At 26.8% G+C, this 14,326-nt stretch overlaps 1 pseudogene; it reads left to right on the forward strand.

Annotated features, from left to right (window-relative positions):
* The first annotated feature begins 1,436 nt into the window (after positions 1-1,436).
* LOC149059322 (uncharacterized) lies at positions 1,437-4,915 on the forward strand (annotated as a pseudogene).
* The last annotated feature ends 9,411 nt before the right edge of the window (positions 4,916-14,326 follow it).

A 14,326-nucleotide genomic window follows, 5' to 3' on the forward strand; every position in this document is an offset into this window, starting at 1 on the left:
CTTATTTTATTATGGTTAGGTAATTTAAAAAATGCTCCTCTATCAGTGCGCCTACAATCTAGAAGTATGCATGTTATTTCTTCTAATCATTTGTCACTTAGACCATTCATTACAAATGATTTTTCGAGATATCCCAGATCCCTTTCTGACGTGTCTAGATGGAAAGCTACTGAATATAGACTTTTTTTGCTTTATACTGGGCCCATAGCATTGCAAGGTATTCTAAAAGATGATGTTTTTAAACATTTTTTATGTTTGCATGTGTGTTTCAGAATTTTGTTAACTCCAAGAATAGGCATAGATTTAATTGATTATTGTGAGAAGTTATTGGCTTGTTTTGTGGATAAATATGAAAAATTATATGGAAAAGAATTCAATTCCCTCAATATACATGGGTTACTTCATATTGTTGATGATTATAGAAAATTTGGTTACCTCGATAGGTGTTCTTGCTTCCCTTTTGAAAATTACATGAAATTCCTAAAAAAAATGATCCGGAAACACGAAAAACCATTAGAACAAGTAATTAAACGATATGAAGAAATTTCAGAATTTGGTAAACCCACCCTTGTTAAATCAAATGATCAATTACATGTAATAAAAGAACATAATGATGGACCACTAGTTGAACACTGTACTGGCTGATCACAATTTAAATGTATTATAATGAATAACTTTAAAATAGTTACAACATCAAACTCTGATTGCTACATAGGTTACGAAGTACAAGGCAAACTAATAATTTGTAAGATTTATAATATTTGCAAAAATTCCAATAATAATGACAATGTAGTATTTATTGTTAAAGTGTTTAAGAAAATTGAAATATTTTTTGATAAGCCTGTTAATAGTTTTAAATTAGGAATAGCTATTGTAGATAATTTATCAAACAATTTTGAAATAGTTGATGTTCAAACAACATTTAGAAAGTACATGATATTGCGTAACAATGAAGGTGTATCAATTGCTTACCCCATTTTACATTCGAATACAAACTAATATTCATTCTCAGTTAGGTAATTAATAAGTTGACAATAATAGTCTTAATGTTTCTTTATTAATATTTAAAACATTTCATACAATATTATTGCTTGTCCTTTAACATAGTAATCTATATTAAATTTTTGATATTTTTAATTATAAATAATTTTTATTTAACTATTATTATGTAGATATAGTTATACAAAATGTGTTAATTTGATATTTTTATAATGTATTTCCTATAAATAGATAATCCCTGCAATGCAAATATCACATGGATTTTTTTTAAACTGTATGTTTATTTTTTAAGTCCTATCTAATTATATTTACTGATTCCTATAGTATTTTATAATAACTGCAGAATAATAAATCTACTTAAATATAGGTGCTGCAAGCAAAAAAAAAAAAATTTAAATATAAGTAATTTATAATATATTGTTTCTTGTAGAGCTCAAATGGATTCATCATACTATTCTATAGTCCATTTTTTTGATGATGAGACAGTTGAGGCAATCCCATCGTTATGGATGAAAGGCAAGGTATGTGCCTGGCCCAAAAATAAACTTTTTATAAAAAAGTTTATAGAAAAAAAATGACACCAAATGATAAAGAATTCAAATTTCTAAAAGCTAGGGTACTTTCTAAAGGCATAAGTAAGTTGAAATAGTATTTTTCTGTAAGGAATATTATGTAGTCTTAAATATATTAAAATACGTTTTAACAATTATGATTTGTTAAATGTATGCAGAAACTCTTGAAGACGCGCGCAAATTGGCTGAAGAAGCTAGATATAGATCAGATTTTTCTGCTGACGAATCCTTTATAAATAGAACTTCTAGTAACCTGCAGTGTTCTCCTACATCATCATCTACATCTTCTATGCCTCTATTTGAAGGTATTAAATTAATATTGTACAATTTACATAATTGTTCAGTTTTTTGCACCAAAAAACTATATTTTAAGTTTATAGTAATTGATTTTTCTAAATTTAAACTTAAAATCTCTTATGATTTTTCTAATAATAAACGATGTAAATTAGCAGATTCTGAAAATGAAGACAAAAACCAATCTCAATTTACCAATGAAGGAAAAAATAGCACATCTGAGAAAAAAAATGGCTGGTCACCTTCACCTCAGAAATTGAGATGTTAGTATATCATGTGTAATGTACTAATATATATATACTAAATACCTAGTTGCAGTTAATTTCATGATTTAAAATATGTTTATAGTTCTTAGTAATCAAATTTAATATTAAATTAAATCAAACGGCTAATTTGAATTCTTTTTTTATGTTGAATATAAATGAATAGCTCGTCATTTTAATTAATATTACACTATTATATATTATAATTTATAATAATATATACCTAGGTATAAATGTATAAATATGATCTAATTTGTATATGTTTTAGTGATAAAAAGTCAACCAATTACTACAGTGGCATCAAGTTCTAAATCGTCAACAAAATCAACATCACAAGAAGGTATAATATTCACATTCTTAATGTATACATAGTATACCTAGTAGTATACATATTTTGAATATAAATAGTCATTCAATACATTTTAAATTCTATGTTTGTAGTATTCAAAGGTTCAAGCAATAAGCGAATTAAATATAACCAAGATGAGAATGAACAAGGTAGTGAGCTAAAAAGCAAAAATATTGGTAATTATTATTTTAGCTCAGCATTATGAAGAATAATTTTGTTGGTATAATTTGTAATATATATATATATATATATATATATATATATATATATGTTTATAGGTATTAGGAACCCTGTATCCAGGAAAAAATTATTTGACAATAAATCAAATGATGGGCATGTAATGTTAAATGATGGTAAGTAAAATATTGTTCAGTTTATTTTTTGTAATTTTGTAAAAGTAAACATACAATGTAATGATAAATAATTTATAATTAAAATATAATATATATATATTTAAACATAATTTTAATATCATGAATTTTTAGTTGTTTATAGTCCAGAATACCAGAACATTACTTATGAAGATGATTCCAATGAACAAGTTGTGGAGGACATAAGGCCAAGAAATTTAAACAGTAAGCTAATTTTTATGAAAAAATTAACTAAATAATTTTAATATTTAATGTCTCATAACTTGTGTTTTACAGACAGCAAAAGACAAAGCACACAATATAATGTTTCAATTGTAAATGATGATCTTGACAAACAATTGTTTAGTAAACCTACAGGATACAATGGTAAGAAGTATTATTGTTTAATTTTCTCGTCATTCAATATTATAATACACAGTTATTATTACAGTTAGTAATGGTACCATACAGAAAAAAAGTTTGGCGGATTATAATAATATGCCTAACTCGACAGAATTTGGTCATAATATTAATTGTACCTAATTTAAATTAAATAACAGTTACATATTTCAATATTATTAATTTAAGTTTCATTTTTTTTCAGATCTGTTGCAATCTCAGACCCAACTATTAAGAAATATAACATTCTTAAAATATGAGTTAAAACAAGTTTTAAGCAATCAAACGGTAATGCATGATAAGTTGGACCAGATCGAAAAGTATTTGGAACAAAATTCATTTAATAAGCCTGTGATGGAAGTTGATAATGTTGACTTTATAGTGATTGTCCTCTGCCAATCGATAATATTTATGATTTGCAAACATTTGAAGACAAAATATCAGGCGATCAAAGTTACAAAAGTCGTTTGGTAAGTTATTCAAATTAGTTCATTATACTATGTGTTATTAATGATAAAAGGAGACTATATTTTTGAAAGTTAACTATATTATTCATATGCCATATAAGAGAATTTTTTTTAAGCTGATTATAAGTATATATTTGGCATTAGGCATTTAAAATAACGTTTATAATACAAGCACAATTATTTATTATTTTCAGATCACAGAACTTTCTCACATTGGAGGAAAAAATGTGAAATCAGTTGTCAAAAGACTTATGTCAAAACTTTTTTCTGATAGTTTACTATCAGAATTTTCGTATACTGGTAAAAAGGGGGAAAAAAATTTTCAAGTTTATTCATATGTTCTGTTGTTTTTGGTAAGGATTTAATAATTAGTATTAATGTTATTGATTATAATATAATATACATATATACATTTTTTATTTAGAAATTAACTCCCGACGTCATTTTCATTGGAAGATAGTCTATATTATGATTATATATTAACTTACCTATTATGCAAAAATATATTATAAAATCTGCAATGATAGTATTGTTTAGTAAAGACTATATAATATTTGTTTTAATTTGAAATTTTCTACTTTTTTGGTGGATTTTTCTAAAATTGTCTTTCATATTTATTAGGATTTATTAATTACGAACACATCAAAAAAAGAATCAGCCAGATCGGTCATGCATTTTCAGAGCCGATCTATCACAAAGATTTCCATTTCGCTTTTATTTAGAATTAACGATGGAAAGGTTTTGATTAGCTTATGGGTAGGGAGATAGTGGTGTACCATGTAAATTTGATTGCTTAAGACCATTTACATTTTTTACTAAAGGGCCCCATTTTATATTTGACTTTAGGGTCCCCAAGTGTCTAGATGCACCACTGTTTACAGTTATTGTTTTTTGTGTCTGGTACACATATTTACATTGTGTTTAATTTCTGCGTGAATTTGATATTATTAAATTTCTCTCCTTTTTTTTGTATTAAATGATATTATCATCTATATGTTGTATATTGTTTGTGTAATAGTTTTGAATATTACTTATAAAAATGTCCTAAAATGTATTTTCATATGTTTTTATAGATTCAATTAAAAAGCAAATCAAATTCAAAAGTACTCCACTCAATGAAATTGAAGATATAATAAAATATATTTTAGCTCAATCTCCGTTTAGCTTGAAAAGGCAACTTCAAAAAACCACTGTTCCTAATTCCATTTTAAAAAAATACTAACTTTCTTAATATCATGTGTAATCTCTTGAATATATAAAATCATTAAAAATGTATTACATCATAATAATATTAAACAATAATAAATATGTAAGAATTGATTAAATAAATCTAAAAATATATATGTATGTGTTTTTTTACTCATAATGATATCTAAAATAAGATTTAATGTTAAAGTTATTTATTAAATATTAAGTCTTATTCAAACCCTATAACTATTGTTTATTTCATTAGAGTTTATATTCAAAAGTGTATAGGTATATTTATATATAATATGTATATTAAACATAGGCGAATCTAGGAATTCATTGCAGGGTGTGCCTTTACCTCAAAAAAGCCCTCTGTAGTTCAAAATACCTCTCAGTTATCATATGTTTAAAATATTTTTCCCATTTGAAATAACATTAATAATATTATTAAGATTAATTTTTATTGCCTAGTTTAGATGCTATTTTTCATGCTGTAGAATACACATGTAATGTTTCAAAATTATTCAATTTAATAAACTGCAACTATTGCAAAGTTGCAAAGTTCAATATATGTTACTCATTTTTTTTTTTGTACATACTTACAACCATTAATTAAATTGGTAATCAATTATGTTTAAAATTCTTGGAAGTTTAATATAACATCTTATTTTTATTATTATTAATAACAAAGAATTGTATTAAATATATAACTTAATTTTATTATCATTAATAAGAAATAATTGTATGAAATATATAATATAGGTGACTGATATATGATAATAGGTGATATGATATTATACTTAATACTTCTGTGTTAAATGTTAATACTTAAGAGGACGCCAAACCCGTATGTGTTGTCTCCGTCGTACAAGTACGTAGCATAACAAATTTTACGCTCAGCAGATCACGTTTATCTCCGTTATTTTAAAATTTAGAGTGAATTGACCTATTATAAAAATTAAAGGCAAGATTATTACCGAGTGCATCTCATAAGTTTTTTATTATATTTTAATTTTAAAGCGAGTAATGAGTATTTTAAAATTGTAAATAATTTTTATATCTAAAAATACTCATAACTCGGCTTAAAATTAAAATATAATAAAAAGCCTATGAGATGCACTCGGTAATAATCTTGCCTTTAATTTTTTTAATTGATCAATTCACTCTAAATTTTAAAATAACGGAGATAAACGTGATCTGTTGAGCGTAAAATTTGCTATGCTACGTACTTGTACGACGAAGACAACACAGCGGGTGTGGCGTCCTCTTAATACGAAATAAAGTATTTTTCATTTTGTCAATAACCATAAAAATGATAATTACTGATAAAATTAAATTACATAAAATAACTATGATTATGGCTACAAATTACGACTATAGTCGTGCTATAAATAAACAGGCATGTTTTCTCTATTCTTGAAAATATTGCTAATCTTTTATTAACTATAATGCTTATCATTATAATATTTATTGACAATATTGTTACCCATAAAAATGTATTAAAATTAAAATAGAAATTATTTAATGTTTAGACTCAATATCATTGTAACTGAAGTCTTAAATGAGTATTATGGGCCCTACACAGGTTTATACGAGTCGCAGGGTGTGCCCTGGCACACCAGGCACACCCTGTAGATTCGCCTATGATATTAAAAGGTTTTGTGTGAAAACAATAATATATTATAATGAAGCATGATCTATTTAAGTTGGGTAGCTTATAAATATATTTTTTATATCACATATTATATAGTAGGCATGCATTATTATAATAAGGTCTACCACAGATTTTATTATATTATATTCCAGTACAAGTTAATAATTAATTTTAATCATATATTAGTAAAAAATACATATTACATTTTAACCATTATAATGAACATTTAATACCAAATCAATCAATATTAATTTAATTTAAATTAATTATTAGGAAATATTAATACAATATTCATTAAATTTTTATTTTAAATGTTGAAACAACCATTGATTTTAAATGTTAAACAACCTTTATTTTTAAACTTATAATAAATAATTAAAATCGGTTCAAAAAATGTTTTACAGTGATTAAATAACATCTAAAATCTTATACCAAATGAAGTTTTAATATTGATAAAATGTATTTATTATTTTTACTTTTAAATTTAAATGTTGATTCAAACCTAAATAAATATTAGAGTGCTGTGTGGGGATTGCCCGCCGCCTGTTGTCGTCCGCGCTTTTGTCGCGTCCGCCGGCACGGCCCGCAGGCAATACTGTCTCCACCACGCAAATTATGTATAAATCCCGCAACACCGACGACACTGATCTGCCCCACTACCACGACTCCACGGCAAAACAAAGCTCAAAACCATCAACGGCCGGACTCCATCACTGACGTCTCGTCACTTCTTTTTCTGCCAATGGTCCGCACGCAATACGTTTTCTGTATTACGGCCAGCCGATCGAACGTCCACAACCTCTCCGGCACCCCGCACAAACCTCGTGTTTAAAACTCGATTTAATTTTTGCAGACTGTCTGCATATTTTATTTTTTCTACCTGATCGTCACCATCGCCATGATGGGCTAAGGCAACCACAACGGGCCCGTGCAGGGTGAAGTCAACATACATCATCGCCGTCTATGTCAACACCAGCTGCTCAGTCGAAGTCGTAATTATGTGGTCCCCTATGTCCCCCCCTGTAAAATCACAATATATTATGCGTCGCAAGACGTGGGTCCTTACAAATATTTTCCCGGTAACCCCGTGAGGGCACCCCATTAGCAATACGGTGGGTAGCCTCCTGTGGGCCGAGGAAGAAAATGTATCAATATCTCTTTATATTTTCCTTATAATGTGTATTTGCCATGTGTCACCTTATACTGTGTATTTTCCGTGCGCCACCTTATAAATTTATTAACTGTTATTAATATGTACAATACATTCACCTAATTACCTTTAAAAAAAAAACCATTCGTATTATATATTTTATTTGAGCTATTTTTTCCCCAACATAAATCTAGTGGCTTTCAATAGCCCATGCGTGTAACAAAGCCTGTGAGTTCCACCGACTTGGCCCTCGGGTCTCACGCGGTGCGGCTCACAGGTCACGAGGAAGGTGTTCCCCTTTCCTCGTGGGTAGTTTTTGTGTCATAAAAACCACAAACTCTTACAAGTATATAACTACATACTAAATTATTAATATTTTAATTCCGACTATATGTGTAAAGTGTTCTATAATATAATATAGTTATTGTAATAATAGGTACTATTTAAAATGCTCATTAGGTACTTATATTAATAACTATATTTTATGATTTATTTGTTATTAGAAAATGCCAAAATATGTATATAAACCAAGTTCTAGTTTATCTAAGCACACTAAAAGACGAAGAGAAATAAAAAAGTCATTACTGAAAGTCACTGATGTTACTAATAGTTCAATTGTATTTGAGCATAACATATTTGAAGTAGATAGTACATCATTATCTCAATACAATCCTAATATAGTTCTAAATAAAAATTTGTATGAAAGAGTTGAGCCAGTAGATTTTATAAATTGTAATATATTACAAGAATCCGAAAATAATTCTAATAAAATAGATCTTGACAAGTGTGTTTCTGAGAAACAGTCTTTTCAATCAAAATTAGCATCATTAGTCATTTCTTCAAGGCTTGCAAGAAATAATGCTACAGAATTATTAATATTACTGAAATCAGTAGATAATTTAGATTTTTTTTAAATCACTTACGATCGATTCAAGAACATTATTGTCCACTCCTAGATCAAATAACATCAATATTATATCTGTTGGTGGTGGACAGTACATTCATTTTGGTATTGTACATGGATTAACTAATTTATATAATACTGAGCCAAATGTGAATCAATTATCTGTAATTGAATTATGGTTCAATATTGATGGATTACCAATAGATAAGAGAGGATCCTCATTTTGGCCAATATTGTGCGGTCTATGTATAAATGACTCTATAAAGCCTTTTATTGTTGGTTCATATTTTTGATTAAAAAAACCTTCCAGTATAAATGAATATTTATCTGAATTTGTTGAAGAACTTAATGAAATATTAACAAATGGTTTACAAATAAATGATTTAATTTTGAATGTCCACATTAAAGGTATAATTGCTGATGCTCCTGCTCGTGCATTTATAAAACAAGTAAAGGGACATTCTGGGTACTTTGGGTGTGAAAACTGTGAAGAAGAAGGTGAATATTTATCTGGAAGCCTTTCTATTCCTGGATATAGAGCTCAATTACGGACTGATGAGTCTTTCAAAAACCGCTCTAATGAAGATCATCACATAGGAACGTCTCCATTATTGAGAATAATTGGTCTAGGACTTATCTCTTGTATTCCACTGGATCATATGCATCTGTGTTGCCTTGGGATAATGAAAAAAATACTGCAATTTATTCTTAAAGGAACTCGAGTGGAAGATGCTTGTAATAATATTAAATTGTCTAAAGACCAGGTTATATCAATAAATCAAAAAATGAAAATTATTAAGAAATGGATCTGTTCAGACTTTGCTCGAATTCCAAATGATTTAAACAATTTTAATACTTTTAAGGCCACTGAATTTAGACAAATTATGTTATACACGGGACCTTTCCTTTTTAAAGACATAGTTAGCATTCCAGTTTACAACAATTTTATAATATTCCATGTCATTATGCGTATATTAAGCTGCAAGACTACAGTTTATACTCAGAATGAGTATGCTGATTCTTTAAGCAAGCATTTTGTAAAAACATTTTGTCTGATTTATGGCCGCGGAAATGTTTCCTATAGTGTACATTCTCTTATTCATTTGTCACAAGATGCCAAAAAATATGGGGTTTTGGATAACTTTTCTTCTTTTCCATATGAAAATTATCTTCAACATTTAAAAAAAATAATACAACCAGGTCGATTTCCTTTAACCCAACTTTATAACCGTATCACTGAAAAACGTGCATGTGAATCTTCTATTTTTGAATCATTAGTTAATTATCCCATTCTAGACGGTTATCATTTTAATGGTCCTTTACCTGAAGATATTTCTTGTGATTCAGTTAGTCAGTATTCGATTTTGTCTATGAAAACATTTACTATACGAATAGTAAATATAAAACGTAGGTCTAACAAATGAGATGATTGTGTTATTATGGCCTCAAATAAAGTGGGCCTAGTTAAAAAGTCATAAATAGAAATGGTGACATATTTATAGTCTGTTCTATATTTGAGAAAGTTGTCCCAATTTATAATTTCCCATGTTCATCTATGTTTGTTGGAATGTATGAATGTAGCAAATTGTCATCTACATTCAAATTATATCATGTGAATAGTATTAAATTTAAAGCCTGTTATTTTCCAACTACTAATATAATTCCACATTCAACTTTCAATGTATGTACATTATTACATACAAATTGTTAATCAGGTATATCTAGTTAAGAATAGAAATAATATTAACATAATTGTGTGGTTGTAATGAATTATTTTTTTTAGTAGCTATAATTATGAAGAATACCATTTCCTACTTAATCATTGTTTCCTCGGTCAACAATGAAAATATCCAAACAATCGTTCCAAAGTCATGGATAATTAATAAGGAGTCAGGAAATCCTATAGTTGGAAAAATGTACGAATGGTATTGGCCAACTGAACATAGAACTAAAAAAGCTGAACAAAATGTTAAAGTAGATTATAATTGGGATAAAAAAATTGGTCAGGTTCTAGATATAACCTGTAAATTAATTTTATTGCTTTTAATGTTATATATTATTTCTTGATGATGGTTTTATTTGTACAAAAGTCATATATTTTTAGTGTACCTATGTTTATTTTCTCTCATATTTTATAGATTCTTATTTAGAAGCAAATTTTATTGTTATCAAAATTAAAATCAATCAAAGTAAATTTGCTATAATTGAATTTTTAAATGAACAATCTATTGAAGTGGTACCTTGTAGTTGGATCAAAGTTGATCATATATCAAAGCGTTTTATTTGTTGTTGGCCTGGAAGCAAAAACGTATCTAAGTTTATTTTATCACAAAAAAATCCAGTTAATTCGTGGGAAGAACATGACTGCCTTCCACGTAAATCTTTTGGTTGGTAAAAGTATACAATTATTGTAATGTTTAATTTGATAAACTATTTTATTTTACTATTGACAGAAACTCATGCATTGGCGAAGAAATAAATATTAAATTTCTGTTACACCAGCTCAACAGAAATAGAAGGTACAGAAAACCGTAGAAAACATATAAAGAGGAGACGTTTTAACTCATATAGCAGTGACGAAGATCTTAATAATGACTCTTAAAAAGAAAAACGAAAATTGAATACCTATTTAAGTAATTTTTTTTTATTGTGTTACAAATATTACCTAATACCTATACTTAAATACTTTAATGGTTTTATATTTTTAAGTAAAAAGAAAACACAAAACAAAAAAGTAACTATTGATTATAGTGATGAAAGTGACTCAATATTCAACACCAAATTTAAAAATGTTGTAGATACAGTTCCACAACCAACAGGTATTGTGAAAATAATTACCTAAAATAATATAATTTTATAATTAACTTTTATTAGGTTATTAAAAAATTAGTTAAAGATCAGTCATTAGTAGAAGATAATAGTCAGCCAATAACTATCCGCGGTAATAATCTATATTATTATCATTAATCGATTAAATTGTTAAATATGTTGACAACTGTTTTTTTAATTACATACTATTTACAGATGATCATGTACCAGAAACTACTCAAATGTTGATGAATATTGGTCATGTCTTAAAAAATGGTATACATCACAGTTTAAATTATATTTGTTTTAAATACATTTTATTTTATTAAGCTCTTTTATCAGTTTCAGGGCAGATAAATGTATTAAAAAAGGACAATGAAACATTGAAAGTAGACCTTGCCAAAAACCAAGAATATCTTGTTGATTTAATCAGAATGGTAAATAACAGAGGATTTAATAATGAGGATAAAAGCTATTTTGATAGATCTAATTTAAAAATACCTGTAAATAATGTTGAGGAATTAAAGGCACTGGAATCAAATGATGAACAAAAAAAATTTTAGTAAGTTTAAATAAAATATTACATTATTATTTTATTGAACAGTTTAATTATCAACTAGGCTCAAGTACTTCGCAGGAATGGGAAATCTTTTGATTCCAAGCGTACTACTTATCAAATGCTAAAAATATTAATGGACAATAGAGTAGCTGAACATTTGAATGTCGATGGCAAAAGGGGCATAAAGTTAGCATTTGTTAAAATGGACTTGTACACTATTTTAGTAGGTAAGTTAATTCTTTTTTATTATTAAAACAATGCTATGCTGATTAGATGATTGATCAATGTCAAAACTATAAAAACCTATTCAACTTATTATACATTTTTCATCTCTATATATAATTCTGTTATAGATAGTGTGAAACACTTATTTCCTGACGAACCTGTACCACTCATAAAAAACCAAATTAGTGATTGGTTAAAACAAGCACCAAGGAGAAAGTGATACCTAATATTTTTTTTTTTCATTTATATATGATATGTAGACGTATCCATATAGGTACGGAATAAGTTTTTTAAGTTTTTGATTATAATACATTTAATGTATTGCAATATACAGTGAGATACTTAATACGTAATTATTTATTTATTTATTTAAAAAAGTCCCTTCTGTTTTAATATCTATGTGTATCAGATATGATATAGGTACTGTATATACTATATAATATAATATTGGTTACATGATTTCAGATTTGGTAAAGGTAATATATATTTTGTATCTATACCAGTCTTACACGGAAAATATATGTGTTAAATATTTGTATCTATACCAGTCTTGAAAAGCTTGTGTTAACTAATAAAATAATAAGTATTGCCTTTAACAGATTTATGTCATTAACTTACTGATCAATTCATCATTTATTATAATAAAATAGATCGATCTTATCATGCTAACTACAATTTTCGATCTTTATTAAATGGAAATAAGATTTTGAAATGGTAAATACTAAATGGTATTAAATAGTACATACAAAATATATAACAAATATTGTATAACATCTGAACAATAATTTAGTTAAATGCATGCAGCTACACTGAGAATCTTATTACTTTTTGCCATTGTTTTAGGCCGAGTGAGCTATTTGTTTTCATATAGTCTGTGGTAGAACTATGAATTTTATATTTGTGCGAAATTAATATTTTTGGTGCTTTTTTATTCCTTTGGAATTTACTGCCATTGTATTTACTAACAATTTTAATATTTTATTACAGCAGTATTATCAGTTATCACCAATATGCAAAGTAAAAACCTAATCAGTAAAGAGGTTAGAGGTCAAGTTAGTTAGATATTTAGTTCAGAATAAAAAACTAAAAAAACTAAAAAAAATTAGTCATGTGGATGTCACACTGCAGCGTGTTACAAGTTGGTAACTGTAATTTTAATTAAATTATTTATCATTGTTTATGAAAAAAGATCCCGATAGTTAACGGTTTGTCAGTCTAGCACATTTTATACTAAGTTAATTACCTACTATGTTATTTTTTTCCAAATTATTCAAATCAGATTCATTATGTACCCGACTTACTCAGTCATTTATAATATATACAATATATAAGTAGTATAAAGTATTAATATAAGTCATTAGCGAAATTAACTATTACAATTAGAATACTATTTTCAAATTACTACAATATAACTTAAATAGCTATTCTTGATCATGTAATATGTAATTTTAATCAAAATTGGAACATAAATAACAATAAAATAACTGTGATTGTATAGATTTTAGATTTTTTTTCCAAAAATAAATACTTACATGAAACTTTCTTTCAATGTTTAATCCTTAGCTATAAAGTTCAACGTTTTATAAATTTTTAACAACTTGAGAACTTGTAAAAACTTTAAGCAGAAAAGCATATACATAAAAAAATAAACGTGCATATTATGATGTAGTTTTAATATTTTCCAACTGCTATATCAACTTATGAAGAACCTTGAATTAAATTTTCAAGATTTTTGACCCAAAAAACATTTGGTTGACATTAATTATAAGATAAAAACTAAAATTTCAAATGTCTATAATAACTTTAAAAAATTTAAATATTTTGAGAATTTCATTTCTTTCCCCTGCCCATAATGAGTACCAACTAGATTCATGTTTCTACCAGACAATTTGTATATTCGTAACAAATATAATTTACAATATGATAGTTTAAACAAAAACTTAATTACAATACAACATATTACCTTAGGTTACAGTAGATGAGTAATTATTATTTTTATATAAGCTTCAATTCAAAACACATAATGAGAAAAATATAATAGCATGACAAAAACTGAGGTTTTAAAATATTCAATAAAAAAATAAAATAATAGTACAATAATATAATATATGAGGAACAGCACAACATTTTATTTTAGTTACATTA

This window comes from Diuraphis noxia, unplaced genomic scaffold (genome assembly GCF_037042655.1).
Source record: "Diuraphis noxia isolate RWA-SAM2 unplaced genomic scaffold, SU_Dnox_SAM2 contig0001, whole genome shotgun sequence".
In the NCBI taxonomy this organism is placed as follows: Eukaryota; Metazoa; Arthropoda; class Insecta; order Hemiptera; family Aphididae; genus Diuraphis; species Diuraphis noxia.